The sequence below is a fragment of the Heterocephalus glaber genome, unplaced genomic scaffold (genome assembly GCF_053883595.1).
Source record: "Heterocephalus glaber isolate CG9 unplaced genomic scaffold, H.glaber_assembly_v1.0 deba00000594, whole genome shotgun sequence".
NCBI classification, from domain to species: domain Eukaryota; kingdom Metazoa; phylum Chordata; class Mammalia; order Rodentia; family Bathyergidae; genus Heterocephalus; species Heterocephalus glaber.
The window spans coordinates 28,421,014-28,446,410 of NW_028258151.1; the positions used below are offsets into that span (position 1 = coordinate 28,421,014).

At 37.5% G+C, this 25,397-nt stretch overlaps 1 protein-coding gene across 30 annotated transcripts in view; it reads right to left on the reverse strand.

The window, feature by feature from the left end:
• The window catches only part of Lrrc4c (leucine rich repeat containing 4C), a 1,178,862-nt gene that overhangs the window by 13,065 nt on the left and 1,140,400 nt on the right, over positions 1–25,397 (reverse strand). For 23 of the 30 annotated variants that reach the window (XM_087205626.1, XM_087205622.1, XM_087205625.1 and 20 more), the window contains one exon: positions 10,264–10,315. The exons of the other annotated variants lie outside the window; for them this stretch is intronic. The gene's annotated coding sequence lies outside the window, so the exon portion shown is untranslated. The remainder of the gene's footprint in view (positions 1–10,263; positions 10,316–25,397) is intronic. 30 annotated transcript variants of the gene reach the window in all.

The window sequence follows — 25,397 nt, forward strand, 5'->3', positions numbered from 1 at the left end:
TCCTTTCTGTCTCTACCCACTAGATGCCAGTAGCACCTCCAGTTGTGAAATCTGCAGTGTCTCCAGATATCACCAAATGTCCCTTGGGGAGGGGCAAAATAGTTGCCTTAAAAACCACTGCCACAGTGTGACATGCACAACACTCCGTGAGGCCTTGCCATACTATTTTCCCAGTCTTAACGCCTCGAAGTGCTCTTAGACTTTTCTACATTCTGTTCCTCATTCTAAATATATACCCCCTACTTTTCCTCTTAAGGGCCTTCTTTTCTTTTCCTTGCCTGGAATACCCCACACTGTTATTTCCATCAAAATTATACCCAACAAAAGTGAAGTTTATGACGACTATTTCTGCTAGACTTTCATCGATCTCACTAATCCCATCCTTCCCTTAAGTTCCTATAAAGCCAAGATTATAGCACTTATCAAGTCTATTTGTGACTGTCAATATTTGGGAATACATTCAGCCTATTTATTGATAATCTTGTTGAAGACTAACTTGATGAAGTCGAGGCATTCAGCTAGTAATTGCCACATTGAATTACTGAAAGCATTGAATATTTCTATTCATAGGCTAGAGCCAAGTTGATATTATAATTTAATAATAATAGACTATTAAGGTTTATTGATATGACTCATATGTGAACCAAAAAGACTTAAGTGGTATATAACAGTATAAACTGTTAAGAGAAGGCACTATACTGCTTAGCAGACACCACACATATCAATTTATAGATTAAGATTATGAAGTACATCATCAAAAATCAGCATATATGTAGGTGATTAAAAACAATGGTCTACAGTAAAAAACTGTCTGTGCCAGAAATAAGCAGTATTCTAAATACACCATCCAGAAAAGCAGAGAGATCATGCAAAGTCAATATATGTGTATCAAGTGAAAGAAAGAATTGATTAAATTGCCCCAAGAAAAGTTTGTTTGTTGCAGATTACCAGCTATTTACACAACTGAATAGGTACTAATGGAATACACATTAAAAAAAAAAAACTCAAAGACACAAATTTGTGTAGTGCTGTCTGTGAACTGCCTGAGTTTTGCTTAATTTGACTTTTGGACTATGTTACTGTGAAGATAAGTAAGTTAATATAGAGAGAAGATTTTAGAACAAGGTTCAGCACATAATCAGTACTGTATAAATGTCTGCTGTTTTCAATATTTCAATCTACTGCTTAGTCCTTGGTGACACATGAAGCCTTTGATGGAAAACAGTTGATAGATCAACTAGTGTAATCTAATGTTAAATCAATAGGAATCACACAATTAAATTTGCTTAGTTTACTGTCTCATCAAAAACCAAACTTAATTAATATTTGGTTTTCCATGAAAGTGTAAAATAAAACTCATGAGTTTCTAAGACATTCACTAATGGTTTTCAAACTATTTGTGAGGTTTTTAAAATTACATGCAAATTTTGTTTAAATGTGATGGTATATTTTATGGAAAGATTATTCTTCAGTTTTATTGTCACATCCTCACAGAGACTCATGATGTCAACAAGGTTTTAAGTACAGACTGTTTATGAACAATGTACAGACTGAAGCACTTGAGGGTCTGTTGCAGTTCTAGTATAATTTAGCGAGTTGACCTTCTGCCCTGCAGATCAATTGCTTATGTTTTTGGTAAGTGTGCTTACAACCATCTCATCATAAGCTACCAAAATCAAACTTCTGACATTAACAAACTAAGGAGTACACCCAAATCTCTCTATTATTGGGGACAAATGTCCATTGGGAAGGGTGGTGTCCCTCAGGGTGACCCACATCTTTGCCATACACTTCCAACAGCAATGAACAGGTGACAATTTGTCACTACAAGCCTGCCTTTAAAGACTTTGTAGAAATAGAAAAATCAGAACAGAATGATAAAATAAGCTCCTGTGCTTCTCTAAAAGAGAAGAAAGGGAATTTCTGTTGCAGAACTTTCCCTCATTTTGCTATGGTTTATTCCTCATAGGACACTGCACTGATGTATTAATTATGCACTGATATTTTTCTATTTCTTAGGGTGTTTTTAGTGGCCATGACATATGCTAAATGAGAAAATGTCATGCTCATTAATATCAGTGAAGAACCTCTCTCTATGACAGGATTTAATGATTTAGACAAAGTAATATCCCATTCAAACAAAAGGAACGCAAATTCCAATTAAATTTTATACCTCCCCAAAATAAACCAAAAACAAATGCAAAAACCTTTCAGATGTAATGTTTAAGCAAGATTAAATGGCAAGACATGGGTGCATATTCCAGCCTATTGTGATTTGGAATATGATGATTTTCTATGGGCTTTCGGATTAAAAGCAGTAGGGAAGAAAGGAAAGTTAATAAAGGAGACTGAGCATCTCAAAATATGGAAAATTATTTTTCTCCCTGTGACTTTTTCCCTTCAGTTCACAGAAACTAATGATCATACCCTATTTCCATTTATATATATATATATATATATATGTAGTCCAGGTTCATAACAGCAAATAACTAAGGAAGCTTTTTTTAAAAAATCTAATAGGCTCATCTGGAACCTAAGTCCTCAGCAAGGCAGGCAGGAAAGGATCTGATTTCAGAAAGTTGGTAATGCAGTTAATGGCCTTGTTCCTCCTGCTTCCTCTGAATTGATGACTGGCTGGGAGGAATTGATAGTCATTAACCCCCAACTGCTCATTAATCTTTGGGAAAGCCCTGTGCGAGGTCATCATTGCCTTTCTGGTTGAAAACAAACAAACCAACAAGAGCACCCAAAAGCAATATGGATTTTTATAATGAGTAATCCAATTTAAATTATCATTCAGGGAAATCTGAAGAGAATAAACATTACATATATAGAAGGTCACTCAGATTTTAAAATCATCCTGTTCATTATTAAAGGGTACAAAGTCCTAATTCCCTAATATTATATATATATATGTTAAAGATGCTGAAGATTCATTTTATAGTAGGTTTCTGGGAAAGAGAAACTCTTAAATTTTAACTCAAATAATCTGAGATTCTATGTATGCTTACCAACATTTGGTGAGGAAACTTCTCCAATTCAATAAGTCACCAGCACAGATCACTTGAAAAAATGATGCTATCAGAAACCCTTCTGAGCCATATATGTATACCAGGGCATTACACCGAATGAATACGTGCACATTTGGGTGTGTGTGTGTGTGTGTGTGTGTGTGTGTGTGTGATTGTAATTGTGGCTAATTTTAAGTAACCTGGGTGATCAGAGAAAACTAGTGAGGTTTGGACAGTAAGTGAGGGGAGCCATATAGAAATGGGATCTGGTAGATTATGTAGATGGGGAAGGGACGGGTTTAGCAAGCTGAGAGAAAAAAAAAAAGGGATTTTCTTTCAATCCTATTTCTGCATGCCTAGGAAGAGTCAAGCAAAATGCTCACTTCTTGACACTTAGAGCCCAGTGTTTCCTGTTAAGGATCCCAGAGTTTGTTATGCACAAATAAATCACAAGTTATAAGACAGTAAAGTTCTAGAGAATCCTGCATAGGCCATTATAGGTGCACACATGGTTAAGAGCACATAGCAACAAAGAGAAGAAAGAGAAAAGGTTGGAGAACAGGGCTGCATGAAAGTAAGCATGAGCATAAGGCAGAAGGAGATGTCTCTTCTGAATTAACATTGAAATGTAGTGTGAAAGAAAGTAGGAAATGTAAAATAACACAAAATTGTAAAAAAAAAAAAGGACAAAAGAATTATTAAATTAGTATTAAAATTCTATATTAAATCATGAGGTAGATTGTGGGACTTGACTTTTCCTTTTGCTGGAAGGAAATAGATGATGAAGAATATAGAAGAAAAACAGCAAGGAATATGAGTAGGAAACAGTGAACTGATAAAGCATGTCAATGTGCAAACTGAGATGATGAGCATCTGAAGCTAGGGTTGAGTAAGCTTAAAATATAGGATAACATGACATGATTCTCATATATTTGCCGTGGAATTTGCATTCTCTGAGACTCTTTATATTTGCTCAGCTGTTTAATTCCTGGCCTGTCATTGGCTGCTCTGTGTATTCTAGAGTCCCTAAAGCACAGGAGCAAGTCTACACATCTAGCCCTGGCTCCTACTAACTGAGAGCCACAGCCTTCTAGTTTACAGTATGACTTAAGAGTTTAATAAATTCACTAAAATGACCCACAAAAAGCTGATAAGGAAAGTCTCTTTAATTGAATCTGGGTTTATGAGATCTGAGCAAGGGGCGGAAACAGAGTAGACTCTGATTTCCAGGCAACGTCATTTAATCGGCATGCAGATCTCAGGGATGGCCTCCTAATGGGAACTGGAAACTGGTTGCAAGTAACCTCACTGTCATTAATGTTGCAGATTGAGGAAACTTTGGTGATGACATGTCAGATAATGGAAATAACTGGAATCGGTGATTTCCTTGTTTCCCCCTAATGACCATAAAAGAGGAAATTAGTCAGCAAATGCAGACATTTAGGAATTGCATTCTTATTTATTTACTTAAAGCAATCCACATTTTGCTCAGTGTCATGTAAACCATAGGTCATGCATATTAAAGTTCTCTTTTTGCACAGTTCCTGTATTTGCTCTCAGTTACCGTATGCTATAGATTAGTTCTAAAATCTCCCCCCAAAGTCTCACGTGATTGATTTGATCATGAGGGAGACATAATCATCATGGATTCATTCATCAATGAGTTCCATAGCTGAACACGCTGTCAGGAGTTGGGTCTGGTTGGAGGTGGCTCACTGGGGTTTGAACTGGAAAAGTCTAACCTTATTACTGCTTCCATCCTTCTCTTTGCTTCCTGACTTCCCCAACAAGAGCAACTTTCTTCCACTAGGCTCTTGTACCATCCCATTTCTGTCTTGGAGCCAATCAGTCATGGACTGAACACACTGAAACCTTAAGTCAAAATAAAGCTCTCCTCCTTTCAGTTGAGAGTGCCAGATATTTTATCCCAGTGACAAGAAAGTTACTAAGACATATACTTGCTCTCATTTATCATAGAACCTTACAAAATGACAGCTCAATTCCAAAATCAATCAACTTTAGTTAACATGGGATCATACAAAGTCAGAACACCCTGTATTTTCCTATATTTAGTGTGCCTTTAGTGCATAATTTGCAAATATATGCCATGGAGAAAAACTACAAATTCATGCAAAAAGTAATAAGAAACTAGGTCTCTCATAATATATTGAAGGGATATATTCAGACCTTATTGAAGCCGTTAGTAGTAAACTACTTTTGCCTTGGTTTGGATGATGAAAATTTCTTTATTGGTTCCTTTTCTTTTCTATAGAGGATGAATTTTAAAAAGAATAATTCAATTTATAAAGCACAAAGCTGACAGCCAGATTCTCATATGAACATAATAGTTTTTTGGTGTAAGTTGCTTACACTTTCTGTACCACTCTGTAAAGTCCAGAGGGATTGTGTGTCCTATGGCCGGGGATTTAGCTCAGTGGTTTCACTGCCTGCTGTGCAAGCGCAAGGACTGGATTTTGATCCCAGGTACCAAAAAAAAAAAAAAAGCCCAGAGGGATTGTGTGTCCTTTCCATGCCAAAAGCATAGTAGAAAGATAAAAGTTAGCAAAAAAATAAGTGTGAAAAATTAAAATCCACAAAGTGAGGTTAAATTATGGTATTTCTCTCAGTACTGTACTCACTCAGTACTATATTCTCATGTTTTTACACTACAATTATGAAGTCAATGAAAGTAGAAGGGAGATGGAATTATTATCAAAACTCTAATGTCAGTGTTTGGGAAAATCCTTTCGATAGTTATGAAATCCAGCCCACCAGTTTCTATGAATAAAATGTTTACATTTCTGCAGTCGCTTATGTATGTATCATCTATGAGCTTCTTTCACATTGAAGTGCAGAACGGAGTTAGTGTGATGGATCACCAGACTTGGAAAGCCTAAAATATTTACTATCCAAAGACCCTTTATAGGAAAAATTTGCTAACTTAGCTTCCTGGCATCCAGAGATACTCCCTTGCTTAACCACTCTCTTCATTCCCAAAGCTACCAGGACCCACTCCAACATGGAATAGAATATTAATAAAATTTATTCATCTGTAACTTTCATCTAAGGAATGAGAAACAAATGAAGGTTCATTAATTTGTCAGTGGTGCCACATTTCCCATAAGTGAGAAATCCCAGCCAACGAGGAGGTTCTACCACAAAGGGGTTGCCTGTGGCCCCATTGCATGTTCATAGGCTTGTCGGACATGGTGACAGGCTGCTATGTCTGCATGGATGACTATGCAGCTTTAGGCTTTTCCCTTATTTAGCTTTAACTAAAACAACATTCATGAAATGGGCAAATTGCTTTAAAATGGTTCTTTCAAAAATTACATAGAGTGAATACCTTAATAAGGCAAGTACAGTGACACCAGAGAAAAAAAAGTAGAGCAATATTTTATCTCCAATATGAACTCTTTGAAGCCACAAAATGATTAAATGATAAGGAGATATTCGTTGTGATTAATCATATAGGTGTGTGTGTGCGTGCCTGTGAGCAAGTGTGCATGTGTGAAAATACTCTCACCCACAATGATGCCCCATCAGACTTTTCCTAGCTCTATTCCCTCACTTCCTTATTGTGCTAACTCTTCTGAATTCATCAGCTATCCAACAACACCTCCATCTGATACACGTTCTCTTGGATTTTTTTCTCCCCACATCATATCTTTTCCTTCATCAGCAACACTTCGTCTTATTGCTGTGTAAAATCAGTGCCGTAGCTCTCCCTAGGACTGAGAATTACGTTTCCATGCATTCGTTTTAATTCTGAATAATAATCTGAATATAGGCCTACAACACAGATTTTGTAACTATGTTTTCCTCTTTTCTTCTCCTCTCTCCCTATGAAAATGTCCCCCTTAGAACACACAGAAAGATGAGTAAAAATCTGCTAGGGTTTGGCTTTAAACTCATGAACAGAGTATCCCAATTAAGAACGCTGGACTTGAGAATTTCAATTATAAAAAGGGCCCCAGCAGATGAGGCAATCTCAGTTCATAATGAGATCTTATCATGAATAACCTTGAAGTTCCTTTTCTCTAACCTGTACAATGGGTATGATACCATCTTTTTTTCAACTTTCACTTTGTATTAGGACATATCTGCAATCCATAATGATCACATTCCTGTGAGGTTTAGTACATGCACACAACATGTCTCCATTCTTTTTTCAATCCTTTCCTCTCCCCTTTTTCCCCCTCCCTCCATCTCCTTCCCTTTCCCAAGAGATCTATTTTCTATTATCTACCTTTTATTCTGCTCTTTAATCTATATTTTGGATATCTCACATAAGAGAAACTATGCTGTATTTAAATTCACGTGTCTGATTTATTTCACTTAATAGGATGGCCTCAAGAAACACCCATTTTTGCTACAAAGCGAGTCAAGTTTATTCTTCTTTATGGCACAGTAGAACTCCATTGTCTTTTCTTTCTCGGTGTTCTCAGGGTAACTTGAGAGTGTTTGTGAATTCTGTAATAATTTTAAGCTGTAGATATTAGATAGGCTTGGAAGACTGATCATTGACTTTGAATCAATGCTAAAAGTAAATAATAACAAAAGGTTGGATGAGTGAGGAAGACAGATTAAAAAATAGAGAGTTGTTTATACATGAGGCTCTGAGTAATGTACATATGCAATTTTATTTATTTCTCATAACAACCCCATGAAGGACAATCCATTATTCTGCTATACAAAGAAGGATTCAGATGCTGTGTGAATTTATTGCTTACCCTATATCACACAATTAGTAACTCATCTCACATCTGTCTAAATCCTCTGCTTTTACCTAATGTACTGTGTAGCTACACATTTCACTAGTTGTATAAGCTTTGAATAAATGACTTACTCTTTGGGGAGCTCATTTCTAAAGACATGGAGAGCAACACTATTACTATGATGTAGTAGCTGTATTATCCTCTCCAATCCTAATAAAGCCCCATTACTTAAAAATGCTCACATTCATTTTGTCCTCCAAAAGCTGAGATGCAAGATTTTAGCACTTATCTAAACTTCTGGAGCCAGTTTAGGATAGGAGTTGGACCAGAACCAGTAGCTTCAGATTCATTTTCCTTCCACACAATACCAGTAATAAAACTTATGTGAAAGTAGATGGCAAAATAACTGGTACGTGGTAGGTACTCAAAATATAGTAGGCTTTATCTGTCCTAAATCAAATCTCGTATTCTCTGGGAATAGAATCTGCACAATGCTGTAATATCCATTCAGAAATTTAGGTTGAATAAATCAGAGAAATGCTACAGCTGGAGATGAAGGTGGACATGACATACAGACTTGCACACCCTTAAGGAGGTCAAATATGGCTTCGTACTAACATGTGCTACCTTGGTAAACTTCGCTCTTGTTTCTTTTATTTTTGAAGGAAAACATTTCCAGTTAATAACACAATTACATTTAAGTATCAGTGCGCATTTTCGTATTATTGCATTTGTTAAATCTGAGTCCAAATTACTTCCTTGATACTAATAAGAGGGGGAGAGAAAGAACAGGAATAGATGGAAGGGGGAGGGAAGGAGAAAATGGGAGGAAGAGGAAGACAGGAGGTGAGGGACATTAAGGCTGAGTGAGGATTGGTATGGTTAAAAAGGAAGAAAACTCATACAGCACGATAGAGAGAAAAACAAGGAGCCATCAATGTTGCAAATAGCCTCAAGTCCAATAAATGTCAGTTAAACTTCCTGCCCATGGTTTCTATGGAAACCCCTTAAGTTAAGAGTGGAACACAGACATTTTTTGGACTGCAATTCACAAGCTGTTTATTTAATTATGATGAAACATGAGACTGTTAGGGACAATATTATTATCGTACTGATAGCATTTAGGATTCAACAAATTGGTACTGCAAAATAAGAGGCTGATTTTCAAAAAAAAAAAAAATCATTAACATCCTGTGCATGGCATGCACATAAAATGGATCTTGGTTTTTTACAGGATTTCTCATGTTATTTCCCTCAGGAGAACCCCAAATTAGCTAAATGGCATTCATTGAAAAGGGAGTTCTTCAGAAGCTTCCTGCCAATTCTACCCCCCATGCCCTGTGAACAAAACCAAGGTCAAGCTTATTTTCAATTAAACCCAAGATAGCACCAAAGTGCAGCACAGCTGGAAGAGCAAGCACATTATTACCCCATAGATCATTCGTGAGCAATGAAAAGGTCTCCGGTGCCTTTCTGTTTTATAGGCATTTGAATATAAAAATAAAGTAAATAGCTCCAGATTAGCTTTTGCCTTCCAAAATAAACAACAAAACTTTCAGGGTATTTTTCCTACTGGCCTGAGGAAACATGCTTTGGAGCCATTACTTCTCTGTCTCCAATGATTGGAACTCATTTGCTTAACTATTAATTGGGCCCCAGAGAACCATCTGATTGATGGACTCATTCATATCTTCTTCCTTCACTAGACACACATGTTGTTTTCAGCCTATAATGTGTCAGGCACTGTGCTAGATACAGGAAGTCCAGAAGAGTGAACTCAAGTCCCTTTCTCAATTATGGACTTTTTGGAAGGGAATGCATTAAATTTGGAAGAGAACACCTATTTAAGGAGAGCCAATCATGGCCCATAGGGATTAAATTAAACAGTAAATAAATTGCGGATCCTAACTTCAAGGAGATTGCAATTGAATGGAAACAGAAAACTGCATAATTATAAATTACAAGGCAAAGAATCAGGATTCTCATCTGCTGCCTCCTGCACTTATCTCTGTAGGTAAAATTACCACCCATGAATGCCCAGCTGCAGCTGGCAGGAAATTGATTTATGTACATGGCATGGTTGGTGGAGGACAGCCATAAAGGGAGCTTCAGGAATGTTTTCATAGGAGAACCTCGTTTCCAGTTGTATTAGTGAAGCTCCAACCTTATAAAACCCGGAGCCCATAGAACTGGCTGAAGGAGCAGTCAGTCACAAGGAAGCAAAGCCCAAGGAGAGTCAGCTCTGGAGTGAAACTGTGCACAGAGAGCTGTTTGTAACTTGGCAAAGGGAAACACACAAGAAATTTGCAATTATGACTCAGTGAATATGTTTTCTTTTTTCCTACCACCTTGTAGCTTATTTTTTGAAATTTGGTGTGTCTTGCGGTGGCTGGGCTTCTCCCAAATTGCTTGTGCTAGTAAAGCCAGCCACTGCTGCTATTGGACTTGACAGCATATAATGAGCCACTTCACATTCACTGCTGTTGTGGGGCTCAGCACATTGTGGGAACGGTTTAGCATGAATCATCACCCACCTAGTACTCCACTGGGGTCTCGATGCTGTAAATAGGCAATGTGTTTGACAATCTAAAAAAGAAACCAAAAAACAGATATCCATGAGAACACTTTAGCACACTTCTGGGTCTTTCACCACCACCACCACCATCACCACACAGTCACCGCTGGTGGCAACGTTTAGTAAATCCCCACTGTATTTTGCACTGTTCTGGGCAGAAAGCCCAGGCTGCTATTTTAACCACTGGCCACTCTGAACAATGCATTTTTGAATGCCAATAAAAAAATTCATTTAGAGCCAGAAGATTTGTAGTTCACACTTGGTTCTCACTTACTGGATTCATGAGCTTAAGCAAGTCACATTTGCTTTCTGATCTAGTATCCTGATCAGTAGCGCCTCATGAGATCAAAACAGGCAGCGCCTTATGAGGATGAATAGGAAAGAGTTAAACAGAACACTCAATCATTAAAGTCCAATGACATGTGAAGAGTATGACGTAGGCATCTGCTGCAAACTCTGCTTGGGGTTTCCCCCACACCCCAAACTAGAGAAATCCATAATCTTCCATTCCCCCTCCCATCCCCCACTTTACCCCATCACTCTTGTGGTGCTAGCAGGGTAAAAATTCGAACTAAACACTGAAGGCAACGTAAAACTTGGAGCAAAGAGGCACTGAGAGACCGGCTCACATTTTACAAAGCATAATGAAAGTAAAATAAATATTCTTTAATTCCAAAATTACAAAACGTTACATCTCAAGTTAGCGCAGACTGTAAAGAGGAAGCCCAAAGTAACTGCAGGTGGAAAGACCCCTCACAAGCAGTATCCAAGATCAAAGGACAGACACAGTCTCTGAAATCACCAAGGTTCAATCAGGAGTAGGCTTGGAGGGAACAAGAAGGAGGCAGGTGTTACAATCTTCAAGGAAGGGGAGGTGTGAAGCCGGGGCCCGTGGCTGCCTTGAGCAAGGAGGTGGTAGCCCGTGGCGTGGTCTGGTGTTCAAGTTTTAAAGCTGGATATTTTCGTGGGTTAGATGGTTTGTTTGGAAGAAGTAATGTAAATAAAAGTGGTTTTTAAGCTTCAAAGAAATACATTACTAGTAAATATTATTATACAAGTTGGGCTGGGGATGTACCTCAGTGGCACTGCCTGGCAAGCTCAAGGTCCTGATTTCAATCCCCAGTACCTGATTAAAGAAAACTATATATATATATATATATATATATATATATATATATATATAGTTATGCAAGTAAAACTGAATACAATGAAAAGGTATTTTAGAGACCATCTGTGGGTTTTCTGTCACTGGCTTTACAAATGTGTAACACGGTCTTGCAAAAATGTTCCTCCAAATGTCATAGTTTGAAGAAACACTATCCTTCAGCAAGACAAAAGAAAACTTAGATTTTGTTTCCATTTTTTCATTTCCTCATATTAATTCCATTCCCTTCTTTCCTTTCCTCAATCTTTCCCACTTCCCCTTCCCCTTTGCCCCTTTTCTTCCTATTTCACATTACCTATTACACATTTTAGTCCTTATTTACACTTTCAGTTTATCACACCAGAAAAACTATTTGGTATTTACACATGTGTGTCCTTTTTATTTCACTTAAGAGTATCACCTCAGTGTGCATAGGAATGGGTGGAGGGGTTGAAGGGAGGGCAGGGTGTTGGGGGAAAACATAACCAAGAGAGATTATGTAAAAGTACAAATTTCCAATGATAAGTGCTATTATATTATATATCTAAATTGTATTAATAAAATTTATTAAAAAGATAAATACAAAAAAGAAAACTGAGATATCAGTTGATATAAGTGGGATTTGAGGCAACTTGATAGAAAGGGGGTGGTTGATAATCAGTGGATGTAGAGAAGGTAAAGAAAAGTTGAGGTGAAATTTAGGCTTATTGCTAAATCAAGGAAGCAATTCTCAGTTCTCATATTGGCACAGTTTAGAAGCGTCTTGCATAGTAACACTCTCTACTTTCTGAAAACGACTCTCTATACTTGATGTCTAAGAAACCATTCTGGTGGGATGGGGATTTAGCTTAGTGGTTCCATCGCTTGCCTTGCAAGCGCAAGGACCGGAGTTCGATCCCTGGTACCAAAAAAAAAAAAAAAAAAAAAAAAAAAAAGAAAGAAAGAAACCACTCTGGTGACTTTCCTCCTACCTCAGTGTACACTGAGCCACTTCTATTGCTGGTTCTGCCTTGCCTTACAAGCCACTGAGTCTTATAGTGGCCCCAGTGTCTGTCAGTGGAGCTCTTTATCTTTACCTTCTACGTGCTCCTAGAATGGCTTTCAAGGGCATCTACAAACTGAATATGGACAGACCTAAATCTCCAGCTGGCTTGCAGACTTATAGGTAATAGTTATTGATGCCAGATCTTCACTTTGAGGTGCTAAAAATTAACCTGTCCATAATAAAACTCTTGATTCCAACTCAAGGTTCACCCCTAGAAAAACTTTTTATAATGGAAATCCATTCATTGATTTTCACAAATTATTTTAAGATCTTAACATCTTGTAAACACTATTCCAGCGGCCATTATCCTAGTAGCTCAGGTCAAAGCCACCTTTGAAACTTCTGATTTGGTCTCATACCACTGAGCTTTGCACCCTATCACTTCTCCACCTTATAAGTTTGACGTTTCAATGCCTACACAAGAGAAATCTTCTATTTCAAGGTTCTGGTCATTTGTAGATATCTCCAATTCTGTCTTCTGATTGATTTCTTTCTTTAGATAACTGAACTATTCCTTACCTGTGTTTAAAATATATTCTCTGCATTTCTACCTTTGTCCCTATTTAGTCTTTCCACCAAACAGTGCAGAGACACAATCAAAATGAAAATCAGATCATATATCTCTTCTTGTTAATGTCCAATGGCTTCTCTTGAGCTCAGAGTAATATTAATCTTTTCCACTGGCCTATAAAATTCGTATTTGTGCTTTTATCCCTCCTTATTTGACCCCTATCCTACTACAGCTCTTACTCCACTATGGCCACACTGGCTCCTTGCTGTTCTCCAACAAACCAAGCACACTGCTTCCTCCTAAACTTCACACTTGATTTTCCCTCTGCTTGAAATATTTTGACCCAGGTGGGCCCATAGCTCTGCACGCACTTTGTGACATCACACCAGCTTCCATCCAAATAACCTGTAGACCTGGCTATTTTACTTCTTCCAGGACTTTGCTAAATTTCACCTGCTCAAGGAAGCACCTGGCTATGCTACTTACACTATAACCGCTCCTGACCCTCTTCCTTTTCTATCCCCTTATTCTACCACCCATGTGTTAATAGGAATATGCTGAAAAGGCAAAGAGGCACTTCTGCAACACATCCTTTCAAGGTTCTCTAAATTTATAGGAATTTACACTTTTCTGCTCTCTTAATACAATACACTATTACTTTCAATGTAGGAAGGATGAAAACAGTATTTGTTGATCAAATATCAACACCAATATCAACACCAACACCTGTGCTAGTCATCCTCATATGTCTTTCGTCCTCATTGCACTACGTGGCCCTCAGGGCAGGTAATGCATTTCACTTTATGTGCCAGCACAGACCAGTGACTGCCGTGTAGTATTTGTTCAATAAATATTTCTTGAAGAATGAATCAAATAGCTTGTTTGGTAAAATAAGTTTATATAGATGAAAAAACAATGAAAACACACCCTAAATTTGAACTATACAGTTAGTACAAAGAGAGAACCCAGTATAATTACCACGTCCCAGAGAAATTGACAGTTTGTTTTTTTATGGTTTAAACTAAGCTTCCAAAGACAGATAATGATTTTGGAAATGTCTACTTTGTCAATCAAATTTGTCAGATTTGTGGAAATCCCTATCAGTTTACTTCTCTTTCTATAAAGTTTTATGTAGCCACCAAGGGAAAAGGAGACAGTACTTTGATTCGAATGAAAAGTTTTCCAATTTTAAACTTTCAGTTTGTGGAAGGGTAATTAGAAGTAGCATGAGAATAAGTACATTCAATTTCTGAGTTATAAAGAGATCTTATCTATTAATTACTTATAGCAAGGTCCATAGGCCCAAAGCAGAAAAATCCATCTTTTCTCTGCCATAGCTTTAAAATCCAATTTTGCCATCTGTACATATAGAAAGCTAAGACACTCATCCATATGGCTTTCTCCAGTGTAGCAGCTCAATTACTACCACTTCTCCGTGCTTCTAATCTGACTTACTCCTTTTGCATCTGACTTGCTCTCAGAAGCATTAACCACTTGCTTATTAGTTTGTCCGTGGCATTCTCTTCCTTATTCCACTTATCACTGTGATGACTAAGAACCCATCCTGTTAATTAGTGCTTTACCACTGCAGAGCTTGGTGCCTGGCATTTACTACAAAATTATTTTTTGATTTAAAATGAAGAGAGCATCTATACACACAGATGAAATCACATTCCTCCCAGTCCTCTCTGTTGGTGTTATTTTGACATGGGAGATCAAGGTATGAGTGGAGGAGACAGTACATACAAAGTGTTCTTGATTTTTAAATAATAAAACCAGAGACAACTCCTGCTCTAACCTACCTGAGTCTCTACTCTGAAACAGTACATGATAGCTGTGGTATCTTTAAATGTGATGTTTATCTTCATAAGTGTAGTGACGAAAGATGGATTGGGACTAACATGTCATCATACTTGACTTATCCTATCTTTCTTTATAACTGAAGATAAATGACAAAAACCACGGTGCATTATATATAATTGTTCCAAATTTGTGCTCATAGCTACAAAGACACGGTATACCTTTTCTCCAGTTTGATTCCTTCATTTTGAAAACGCCTAGTAATAACAACAGATAACCTACAGAAAAGTCAGAAGGGGTGAAAAATGCTGAAACTCCTTCTGTGAGACAAGTGCTACCCTGTGAGAGGATACCATCCAGACCCCATCTATGGGAACTCTAAAATGGCTATGAGCCTCAGAATTGGATTTTCGTGTGTGTCTAGCTGTTGTCTTCAAGCCAATGTTGCAAGACAATCACAAATTGTCCAGAAGGATGCTGCACTAGAACACTTTTCAACCTGTAGAAAATTTACTAAAATGTTTTTTCTAACAAAAGTTTCTAAGATCTTGCAGTCATCTAACATTCAGTACTTCTGATTTATTTTATTTGCTAATGATATTCATTAACCTTAGATGATGTATACTCCTTAATTTCTAAGCAAGGCAAGGATGCATTCATAAAGCTTCTTAACTAACTGGTAAGTTGAAGAAAGTACAAAAAGTTGAATAATGCTTTCATCATGGACAATACCCTTCCTGTCCCCATAACTGGATGATGGGTGTGCTCTGGATCATCCTACCATTAGATACAGACAGTGCTGAGAGATCACAGGATCAAATGCATCACTGCATTCAAACCTAAACTTGATCAAGTTAGTCCTTCTGGGAAGGATTTAGTTTTCTAGATGGAATCCACTAAAGAATGGTAGAACCAAGGCTTCTCTTTTCCAGAGCAAAATGTTGTAGTCTTTGCTTCATATAATCTCTGCCTAACTTTTTCCTTAGCATTTCTCTCCATTTAATGGTGGCCTCTGATTTCCACCTGGAGGAGAAGAAATCCTGGCCATTTTATCTAACTTAACTCTTGCATTCAGTCTCAAAATATCATTGCTTCAGATTTAACTATGACCTTATCTTCCAAGAGTTCATACTCTAGCTATACTAGTATGGAAAATATCTCTAGTTTTCTTCCAAGATTATACCACCATATTTATTTTGGGTATGTTACTTGATTCCTTTACTATTCTATAAGTCCATGACTTCTTATTATAATATAATCCAACATCCTTGGTCCTCAACAATTAAGAATCTGGCCTGCTCTTTAAATTTCTATATCTTGGGATGAGGAGGCAGCTGAATGATAGAGCACTTGCCTAGGATATTTAAGACCCTATACTGAATCATAATTTTTTCCTAAATCTCTAATGTTAACTGACCAATCTCTAGCATTGCTAGCCTTCCTGATATGCAGATCATTCAGCATCAATTAAGACACCAAGATCTCTCACTTCTTTCATGGAGCTTAACTTTTATGGTTTAGAAAGATAATAAATAAACAAATATTAAAAGATTAGGCAGACATAAGAATTGAAAATTAAAGATTGAGGAAAGGGAATTACTAAGAAGAAATATTAGCACAAGTCATCTGGGAAAATTCTCAGAAATAAAGGACATATTACTACAAGAACAAAAAGAAAATATTCAGATACAAAATTATCTGGGAGAAAAATATTCTAGAAATACAGAATAACCAATGTAAAGGTTCCTAAATTGAAGAAGCATGTTGTACTTAAAGAATAATAAGGTAAAGAAATACGTTAGTCTAATAGGAAAAAAAGCAAGCAAGCAAGCAAAATAGTAAATGTAGCTGGAAGAAATATTACTTTTTCTGTGGTCTCTGTAACAAATTATTAAAATGTGGGGAAAATACAACAGAAATTAATTTTCTCTGAAGCCTGGAAGGCAGAAGTCTAAAGTTGTGATGTTGACTGAGCTATATTTGTACTGAAGGCTCTAGTAAAGAATCCTTCTTTTTCCAACTCTTGTGGCTCAGTATTTCTTGGCTGCTTGACTCCATTCTTGATCTCATCATCTTCTGATGGGATTCTTTCCTGTGTGTCTGTCCTATGCCTTGTTATGATGATGCTTCTCAACATTTTAGGGTTCCGCTGGATCATCTACGATGATCTCATCTCAGTTTCTTCAACTTAATTATGTATACAAAGACCCCTTTCCAGGCACAATGTATATCCATAGCTTCCAAAATTTAGGATGAAGATATTTGGGGAGGGCACCATTCAACCTACTACAAACTTAGAACTTACAGGCCAGAGAAAATAATTTCTTTATATTTTCTTTATGATGGGAAGCTCTTAAAGAACTTTACATTGGAAAATAATGTAGCCTGCTTTAGAATTTTAAGTTACAACACTGGCCAGGTTTGAAAACTGCCTGCAGGGAGCAATGGTAGATCAGTTGTACATGCAAGAGATGGTTTGCTCTTTGGTGCCAGTAGTAGGTAGAGAGAGCCAGAAAAAAAAAAAATGTTCAGATAGTTTCAAGAAGATCTACTTAGGGATTAAATATATGGGGGCGGTGGTGAGAGAAACAAACACCAAAAAACCCTGTCATCTGCCACCAATGCAGCTGTCTAAATATCATCGGCTCCAGGATGCCCTGCTGCCGTGCTCCATACCCCAACAAGAGTATTAGTGTCAGGGGAGTACCTCCACTTCACTAGGTGTCCTCAGACCTTTGAAAATGTTTCTTCTGTGTTAGTCTGGCTCTCTTCTTAGCTCCTATAGCTGTGTTGTGCTATCTTTACTTTGCCCCCAAACTTTGTCCTATCTAGTGACAGCTCTTTAAAACAAAGCTGACTAAATTCTCTCACATTCCTCTGCAGTTCTCTGGGGCATCCCAAATAGAATCCAGATGATAAATCCTGAGATGTCATAGATTTCTGCATTTTCTTCTGCTCAAAGTGACTGAGATCTCTCCGGGAATGGGGCTGGAAAAGTTTCAGGAACTAATTTTACAATTACCGTCTCAAAGGCCCTCATGTACCCCCCACTTAAATCTCTAGAGAATGACTTTCTGGACTAGCTTTCTACTTCAGGGATTTCTTGTGAACATGAAAAGTGATTTGACCAATAAAATAATACCATTTCTCATAGTCTCCTCTTTTGAAGAAATGAGGATTTTAAGACAAGTATAATTTTTCTCTCTCAATGATTTTAAATGTTGCTAGAGAAATATATATAATATGTGGAGTGAAGAGCCCTTGATGAAGCCTATACTTTCCTATTGTATAAGCCATTACATGAGAGTCCAGCTGATATCCTATAATATACTTCTGGATTCTAGGAGAAGAACAAGTTAACAAGAATTCTTTGTCATGATTCTCTCACATTAGGCTCTTGTTCCCCTCAGACTTTCTTCTATAAGATTCCAGAGATTCACCAAAGCCTTCCTTCTGATAAGTGGGCATCTAGTACATTTTTAAACAAGCTCAATTCATCAGAAGAAAATCAAAATTAAAAATACACTTACCTGTGGCTATATCTCATACTTATCAATTACAGAAGTAATTGGTTCTTTTGTCCATAAGAGCAAATTACATTTCAAAATGTGGTATTCCCAAACCTACAGTACTGAAAAACAGCACTATTAGGGCTGAAAATCTACTTATCAAGAAAATACATTTCCTAGCAGGTGAAATTCTGGAAGCATGTATGAAGAGGGGAATGCTACTTTTCTGGCAACTGGAAGATTTTCAGTGAACTCTATCAAAGTGGCAACTGCTTAGAGACACAGGTTAGGACTATAATGTCCATTAGCAAATGCAAAAGAGTTGTAGATTTCTAACCAACATTTGGCTCTGATCTTACATTGGATTGGTTAAAAGGGATCTGATATCTTCATCATGGATCCATATCAAGTCAATCAAGAGTTAGAAGTAGGAAAACATTATAAGAACAAATTTTAAAGACTTAGTAGATAAGTATTCACCTGTTCACTAACTCATTTATTCATAAAGTATACACATTCTTTTATATTGAAGTCATTTAAGTCATTTTGAGGCTGAATGATTGAGAACTGAGCAGCTAGTCGAGTTGGAGATAGATTTTAATTAGGCTATGCTGTGAAAAGGCACAGTCCATATTTCTACAAAAAAGGAAAAATTCCTTTGCAGGTGAGAAATAAGCCATTGATTTTTTTTTTTTTTCACATCACAGAGAGTCTAAAATCTTCCTCCCATGGTTACTGCATGGGGAATCCTGATCAGGACAGAAGCATCTGATGCTGGAGATAATTTTCAAATTGGAGTTAGAGAAGCCGTTCCCAGGTTAATGAGCACAAAGCAGCAGGCATTTTAAAGAGTTTATTTGGAGAAAGGAAACGTCGGCAGAAATCAAGTGATTAAGATGTGATACTCAAAGCGAACTCTGAGCGATCTCATTAGCAGATACTAAGAATAGTCTACAAATGTAATAAGAGGCCTGATACAAGGTCACAAACATCCTAGTGCAGGTCAGCTGTGTGGAACCCACCGAAAACCACCGGAGGAACCTCACCGGAGCAGATCAAGAAAAACTACTGAGAAGAGGTGAGAGTTTCTTCCCAATTTTCTAAGGAAGGTGAACCAGAAATATATTTGAAGTGATGATGGCATATTATTCATAGTTCTCTAGATGTACTTATACATATTAAAATGTATACAGAACATTTTCCACTATGTTGATTAAATCATCCTCGATTAATTTGAAGAGCTTCTGTACAAATATTTTTCTCAAAGATCTTTGCTAGTAAGACCCCTACTCACCCTCACAGTCACCTTCATCTCCTTTCTTTCAAATAGCATTATTTATATATTTGTCCCCATTTAACCTTAGATCCCTATCTTCAGAATAGTGTAAGTTTCATAAGTGGAAGGACATGATGTAGTTTGTTTGTTTGCTATCTTATGTCCTGAGTCTAGCAAATGTTTAACACATAAGTCTCTCAAACATTTATAAGAAGAAACACTTTCGTGTGTTCTTAAAATCACTACCAAAACTATACCTCATGGGTCAATATAGGGATAACAGAATGCTGATGAGGAATTTTCCGCAATGAACTAAGACGCAGTAAATTATACATTACAAAGGAGGTATAAATGGACACGGATGTAGTCATAAGTGGTTGCTTCTAACTTTTATAAATACAACAAAGGCATAAATAGACAAAGGAAGGTTTATTTAGGGAATTACTTTAGATAGAGATATACTATGAGTCCAAACTCTAAGAGAAGTGGTGGGAGCTGTTACATTCTGACACTCATCTTAGTACAAAGGAGCTTCAAGAAGATTATTAATTAAGAGTTTTTGTTTCAATGGCCAGTAAGCTGTCACTCACTGTTCCCAAACCCATGCAAAAGAAAATCCTGTCTCTCATTTGTGGACTAAAGGTAGGGTGGAAATGGCACAGTAGGGTACACAAAGAAGAATGGTATGTAAATCTCATCTGAAAAAGTTTAGAAGCAAGAGAGCAAATGTTGATCACACATTCAGGCAAGATATCAGGAAGGCCTGGGAGATATGTTGGATCCTACCTAAAAGAGCTGACTGTATGAATAAGTAACTTACCAGCAGAAGTTTCCAAGTTTTTTAGATACCTAGGGGCTGAAGAAGACCTGATGTATCAGGGAAGAAACCATCACTCTAATCGAGGCAAATTTAGAGGGAAGTGGGAGGAAGAGAATAGGGCAAGGACACATGAAAAACACAGTAAGAAACTCAGCTTCAAATGGCCACCAGACTCCAAGATGCTGGTGTCAGTTCAAGATACCAACAGTCAAGTAGCAGCTATTCTGCTCACCTTTCATCCACTTCCCCTAACCCACACCTGTGAAAGGAAAGTTGAAAATAAGAGTAGGAACACAGGAGAGGAGAAGTCCCACCCAACGAATCCATATGGAGAATCTTCTAGCCATGCCTGTAGCCCAGGATGGAAATTCTGGGTACCCACCACCATCAGGTCTGTGCTGGGGAGAGCAGGAGATTTAATATTAAAGTAAGCTAAAAGTTTAGCATATTACATAATGTGAGTATTTTAATTATTGATTGTGTGTCCTCATATTACCTGTTCCCAGAAACTTTTCATCGAATGACAGAGGTAAAATTAGGTTCAAGAAATAAACTTTTGAGTAGATAACAAAATGCCTTGGGGGCTAGGATTTAGCTCAGGGGTTCTGCCACCCGGCTCTCAACACAAGGTCCCGAGTTCGATCCCGGTACCAAAAAAAAAAGCCTTAGGATTATACCTACAGGTTGTATTAGTTCAATCGATATAATAATGACAACAATTTTTCATGATTTTCAAATTCATGGGTTCCAGAATTTGAAACTCTGGATAAGAATAATTTCTCATATATATATAATATGGTGTTATATATTTTTATAATATATTATATATATATATAATAACGTACTGTCATATATATGACAGTATAGATTACTTTTTAAATCAGCAACAAATAACTTCCAATGCTTAAATATTTTATAAGTATCTGCTTTTTTATCCAAAGTGCTCATCAAGAAAGGGCACATTTGAGAGTCACTGAAAATTAGAGCAAGTAAATCCAGTCATATATTATGCTTCAAAGAATATAATTCTGTGCTAGTAATTTACAGAATCTAGGATAAGATAAAATGTATAGTTATGTGTGCATGTAAAGCTGAGAAGATACAGTGTCCTTTCATGAGGCTAGAAATTATACATGGGACTAAGTAATTTATGAATAATGGACATTTATTTCTCATAGTTCTCAAAGTTGAGATGTCCAAGGTTAAGGCACCAGCAGAGGCCTACTCTCTGTTTCCAAGTTGGTGAATTTGTGCTATGCCCTCACATGGCAACAAGTAGAAGGAAAAAAAAATGTAAAGCAAAACAAAATGCCAGCCTAGCTAGTTCCCTCTAACCCATACATTCTTAAGGGCTCTGCCTTCTTCACTTACTTCCTAAAAGCCCCACTTCATAATACTATTACAATGGATCTTGGGTTCCCATACAGGAATTTTGAGAGAAAACTTTTACAGTAAGGTCACCACCTACAGAGTACATGATAACACATAGAGCTTAGGACAGTTGAAAATAGTAAGACATTATTGGTGAAAAATAAGGAATGCAAAAGAATTTCTCTCACTTCAGTAGAGCACTATGAATTAGCCTTCAATGGGTCTTTCTGAATTCTCATTTTGTTCACAAATTATGAAAGCACAAAGAATTATGTAATGATTTTGCCATTCATAGAGACCACACTTTGATTTTGGCCCTGCTCTTCAGCTGTTAGTTTTCTTGTGTGTGCCTTATATCTTCCTTTTCCTCATTGTTTTTACAGGAGTCTTTGAAACTGAAATATCATTCCACTGTAATAAAGAATAGTCAGCTGATCAGTCAAGTAAATAAGCTGAAGAAGTACTCAGTTTGTGTGTCCACCCCAACTTAATGTTTCCGAAAAGAAATGGAAGCTCTTGGGTGGCTTTTAAAGCTAGTAGGCTGAGAAAATGCAATTTAGAAGCATTTTAATTAATAAAAACACTTACTAATTGCTTAAGTTATGTGGACAAATCTGAACCTAAGAGAGTTTTTGGTCCATTTGAAAATATCACTACACATTCTGTGCTCTGCCCAGAGCCACAGAGGAAGAGAGAAGCAATCCAGACATAATTAATGAGGTTTTCTCTCTTTTCTCATTATTACTTTGGAATCCTAGAAATCATTCTTGGTGATGAGGACAAGAAATGGAAATCAGAGGCAGAAAAAGGTGGTATTTTTCCACTAACATTTTGTCCCCAGAAGACCTCCCCCCCAATCAAAACCCCTTTGGTTTAACTGTGAACTCAGTATTTTAAATATTCCTGAACAAGCACAAGGCAGGCAATGAAATGCATTCATAGTTTCAATGATTTACTTCTCACTCATTATCATCATCTTCGCATTGTCTGGAAAACTGATTCCAGAAAAAAATAAAGAAGACTGACCATTATATTATACCAGACATCATTTCCGGTGCCTGCTCTGTTGTCTTTTCTCCAAAGACTTAGTCTGTTTGACCTTTATTAGCTCACGAGCATCACAGCTGCAAAATTTCATCACCTTCGCTTTCCTTTTGGTATTTTATTTTCTTTTGGTGGAAAGGTTAAAGAAAAATAGAGTCTAATGATTTTTGATACGGAATTCATTCGAGAGACACAAATCAAACAGATAGATAAAGAAATTGCTTCCCCCAGACTCAGAGTAAAAGAAAGCAAGAAAGTACCTATTTGGATATCTCTGACCTCTCTAGAAGGGTGAAATTCCTTGTTATGATTGTAGAATTTAGCAGATTACTCTAGTGTTCCTTTGTGTGTGTGGTACCACCTCCATACACCTTTAAATAGTGAACTCATTGAAGAAACCTACAAATGTTTTTCATCTTTGTAGCCAAAGCTCATCTGCTTATTTCCTTGTACTGCCTGTCTTAGGGCCAAGTAGCATAACAGATTCTTTGTATAAACATGCCATTTATAGCCGCCTCCGTGACAAGACTCAGTGAGGTTAACTAACTCAAACAAAGCCAGCATAGTGGGTAGGTAAGTCACATAGCTGGATTTCTTGTTAAGGCTGTTCATGTCCAAAAATAAGGCACTTTAGCTTGGACTTCTAAACACCTATTTGCTGGGGGAAAAAATTAAAAAGCCTGAAACAGATTTTAATGTAATCATTTTCATGACACAGTATTAACCCTAACTTCCTCTTCGCCTTTCTGGATGAAATGCTTTCCTTGCTGTCTCACCACATCTACAAGCTCCATTATCCCTCTAATCACGTCCACTACCTGTACCTTTTGTCTTTTGTCTTCTATTACAGTTCTGTTAAAGGGTAGCAACCATATTGCACCTAGTCTTGATTAAGCAGGCAAACCATTTGTCACAGAGCCAAGCGAGAGAAGTCCTCACAGTGGCCCCCAAACCAGAGCCTGGCACTTTGCCCAGACAGTGCAGCACATGCTATCCATATTCTGTCCACCAGGCCATGTATAAGAGCATTTATACACACTAGAAGTTTCACATGAATTTTCAACTGAATTTTATAGTACAGCCCAGAGAGAATGATAGTTTCACATTATCTTGAAGGCTTGATGTTAGTAAGGACAGGCTGCTTTTTTAGAGGAGATAACAAAATGTGCTGAATTTTAAAAGAAGTTGCCACCACCTTTGATCTTCGGAGTCTCTTCTTACTTATACTGCAGGTGAGAGTAATATAAACTCCCTCTTAACAGAATCACAAGGTTGTAAAATATCTGTACTTTAAAGACTTTCGCTGACAAGGTATTAGTATAAATTGAACTTTGGCTGATTCTAGTTCTATGATAGACATGAAATTAAAAATGATATTGCAGGGCCAGGGATTTAGCTCAGTGGTTCCACCGCCTGCCTTGCAAGTGGAAGGTCCCGAGTTCGATCCCCGGTACAAAAATAAAAAAATGACTTTGTCTATAAAAATGATATTGCAGTGAACTAGTTAATGGTCAACATGAGTGGGAACACCCAGCTGAACTGAGTCATGGAAGACCCATTTCTGGATTGTTGCTGGAATAGCATAAAAGGAGCATGGGAAGAGAAGGTTGCATGCTGCTGATTTTCCTGAAGAAGCTGCTTTTGGGTGGTTTTTCTTCCAAGGAGCTTGGCTGCTGTCTCCTTAGGGAGAGCTTCAATGCTCAACTTCACCTTGGACATCATCCCCTGGCTTCCAGTGCAGATGTCTCAGCCTTCTGCCCCAAATCCCTCACCAGCCCAGCAAAGGCTGTCCAGCTCCACCACTGAACCTTGGGCCTTTCCTTGATATGGACTTGCACAGGACACTGCCCTGGGCTCCAAGCCCTTGGCTGGATCCTTCAGATCTCCAGCACACAGACAGACATTTGCATTCTTCCACACCTGACACTAGTGAGCACTGTCTAATACAAATATGCACATGTTTGTGTAGAGTCTGAAATTCAGTATATTATCAGATGCGAGTTGCACTATAAGTGGTTTCTGGAGACAATATATTTGGGGTAGAGGTTGAGTATATTACCATAATACCTTCTTAGAAGTCCTGCAAGAAATAGAATTCCCAAGCCAACTGTGGTAGGCAGAATTCTAAGATGACCCCAAGACACACCCTCCTATAATCCTCTCACACTGTGAGCATGAGTAGAACTTGGAATTTGCTTGTAACCAAAGCAAAATGACAAAAGAGTGAAATAATCACTCCCTTGATTAGGCTGTATAGCAAGGGTGATAGGAGGTCACACCTGTGATGACATCCAAGAGAAAGGCAGGCTCCTAACACATTATTGTGTGTCCTCGTCGATTGTATTCACCAGACGCAGTGCCATGTGCTTTTCTGGCTCTATCTTTAAGTCAAAATGACCACAAAATGTAAACATTTTGAACTAGTTCAGGACATCAAGGCAGCCATGACAGTGCTTAAAGACCCTCACGATAAAGGACTTCCAGAACTTCTTCAGAAATTGGCAACAATGATGGGATAAGTGTGTTTAAAGCAAGGAGAAAAATATCAAGGAAGGTTAATGGAATAGTGTACA